Below are 3,385 nucleotides of genomic sequence, written 5' to 3'. Positions count from 1 at the left end.
TCAAACAGATCGTCGATCCTCGGTAACGGATAACGGTTCTTGACCGTAAACTTGTTCAACTCCCGGTAATCAATGCACATCTGGTGTGAACCATCCTTTTTCTTGACAAAAAGGATCGGTGCTCCCCAAGGTGAGCTACTCGGTCGAATAAACCCTTTCCCCAGCAACTCGTAAAGCTGAGAGGATAGCTCCTACATCTCTGGCGGCGTAAGGCGATAAGGCGCTTTGGCGATAGGCGTTGTTGCCGAAACCAAATTAATGCGGAACTCTACCTGCCTCTCGGGAGGCACACCCGACAACTCCTCGGGAAAAACATCCAGGAACTCTCGCACTATCGCAACGTCATCCACCGAACTTGGCCTCCCAATGGCCTCTCGTGCGTCCATCACGTAGGCTACAAACCCACTGCAGCCCTGCTGTAAACTCTGTCTCACTCTGGCAGTCGAACAGAACGCTGACCCACATCGGGTACCCTCACTGTACACCGTAAGTACTCCCCCACTAGGGTCTCGTATCGTCACCAACTGTCGCTCGAAGTGTATCACGGCCCCAAATCGGCTCAAAAAATCCATGCCCACTATGAAACACACGTCCCCCATCGCTATTGGGACCAGATCTATCGGGAACTCAACACCGAAGATCTCGAGTACACATCCTAGTATCACCTCCTTAGCATACACTGCTCGCTCGTCAGCTATGGAAACTTGCAGAGGTCGACTCAACGCCTCTCATCGGCTACTGATGTGCCGACTAAACGCTATCAACACAAAAGATCGACTCGCACCCGAGTCAAATAATACTAAGGCAGGTACATAACTCACAAGAAAAGTATCTACGTATATCATTATATAAGCACAACATCTTAACTCAACATAAATAAATAAAGGATACATACCAGCCACAACATCGGGCGCTGCACGGACCTCCTCCGCTGTCAGCTGGAAAGCTCTCCCACGAACACAGTTCCTCGACCTTCACTGGCCGAACCTCAGTAACCCAAGCAGCAGGTGCAGATCCCTGTGTTGGTCCCTGATGTAAGTGCGGGCACTCGGCCTTCCGATGGACAGTCTGGTTGCAATGAAAGCAAACCATAAATCCCTTGGGGCAATCCTTGGCGATATGCCCCTCCTTGCCACATTTGTAGCATGCACCTGATCGACAGACCCCATCATGTCCCTTGTCGCACTTTCCGCAAGTGCGGCCCTTTTGGCCTCAATATCTCGTATCAACGGACTTGGTCTGCTTGGCTGCCAGCTGAGACAATGCCGACCGCCGATCTATCCTCTGGGACTCGGCCTCCTCCCTGGCCTAAGTCTCCAACTCAATCTCCCTCTTCTGGACATTTGCCACTTGTAAGGACGTAAATTTAAAAACATTTTTTCACGTTTTAAAAACACACTTTCATTCATAATTATTATTAAAATGTCATTGTATCACATAAAAATCCATAACACCACATCCCAAGATCATAAAATATAAAACTCCTCATATGTGTGTACTGATCAAGCCGGCGCCTTCCCGCGATCCTCACTGGTACCTGAAACACATCACACAACATTGTAAGCATAAATGCTTAGTGAGTTCCCCAAAATACCACATACAACACATATGCCTTTCCAGGCCATAACTCAGTGGAACCATCAATGTCTTGGGGGACTTCCGTCTCGAATCCCAGTACACCTTCCGGTCCTACCCGTACCGACCTTCCGGTCCATACCTCCTGACCTTCCGGTCCATGTCCTCTTGACCTTCCGGTCCATATCATCTTGACCTTCCGGTTCATATCATACATAGCATTCATAACACATACATATCACATATCAGCATATAGCACATATATCTCATAGCATATAAGACCTTCCGGTCACACTTAGGTACCCTTCTAGGTACAGTATAGTGAGAAGACTCACCTCAATATCTCAGGTAGTCTCGCACTCGATTACACTGGTCTAGCCCCCGCCTAAACACATAACAATACTCTCAAATGAATAACGTCTCTTAAAGGCTAGATTAAATCCATTCTATAATTTCCACAGAAGGGTGAGACACCATTTTACCCCTCCCTGAGCCAAAAGTCCAAAGGTTGACCAAAACCCTAAAAGTCAACGAAAGTCAACAGAAGGTATTATGTGGTGCGTACCTTCTCTGTACTCGGGGCGTACGCCAGCGAACCACAATCGGGGCCTCAACCCCTTACGCTGCGCGTACTGAGAGTTACGTCCAACGTAAGTCCCAGTTCAACCATTTCTTATATTTTGGTCTTAAACGGTTAAGACACTCCTTCAACTTCCAGATCTGACTCTCTTACAAACTCTTATTCCATAAAGTCGGAACCTTTAAGCCTTTGCATGGCTGTAAAGGTCCATACACCCTCAAACCTCTTTCCTTTTTCCCTCCAAAGGTCTAGATCTCATGCATGGCTCCATATTTACGTCCTAGATTGCATTTTTATGAACACACAACACTTATAGTCCTGAAATATGATAGATCTAGGCCAATGGAGACCATTTGCTCATAAAGTATCCATCTTGGGACCAAAAACCCTAGAAATTGGTCCAAGAAGCACACAACACAAATAATAAGACAAGATTTGAGCTTTTTACCTCAGGAATAAGGTCCAACCTCTGAAAAGCTCATATCTATTCTTTTCCACAAGCTTCTAGCATCCAAAATAGCCTCTTCTTCTCTTCCACCACCTTGAAATGACACTTACAAGCTTAGAATACCAACACTCTAGCTATAAACAAAGGAGGGCACTCTTTTAGGGTTTCACTCTCTGGAATTAAGGCTTAGGTCAAGGCGAAAGCATTCCTTTTAGAGTTCACAAGCCCCAAATTAGGGTTTACACCTGGGCTCGCTACGCTCAGCGTAACCCTGGGTACGCTCAACGTACCCAAGCGAGTCTGCGTCCAAAATAAGCACACGAGTATGCGCAACGTACTCTTTATTACGCCCGACGTACTCCTTAGTACGCCCGGCATACTCACAAGCCTAATATTTCGCTTAAGGGACTTAATTTCACAACTTGGGAAAGGAGAAGGGTTAAATGGCTTTACTTGAATTTCGGGATGTTACACACATATTTATAGCGTACAGTGAACCATAAACAGTTCACGGCTGCAAACATCCTTGCAGCCACAAACACCATCTAAACCGAAAACACCCCATACAACCCATACAAAAACTTACAAGACCTATACAAATGGATGCCTAGCCCGAACCAACAAAATATGACCTAACAGATGTTTGCCTGGTGTATGGAGAAAATACGAAAAGTGACTTGTTGGGATATGCTGACTTTCATTATGGTATGACTTGTTGAAGCGCATGTCACGAACGTTCTACATTTTCACTTTATTCAGATGTCCCATCAGTTGGAAGTCAA

This window comes from Lactuca serriola, chromosome 3, assembly GCF_051521515.1.
Source record: "Lactuca serriola cultivar US96UC23 chromosome 3, Lser_US96UC23_V15, whole genome shotgun sequence".
Taxonomy (NCBI): Eukaryota; Viridiplantae; Streptophyta; class Magnoliopsida; order Asterales; family Asteraceae; genus Lactuca; species Lactuca serriola.
Note: the sequence above shows the minus strand (reverse complement) of the source record.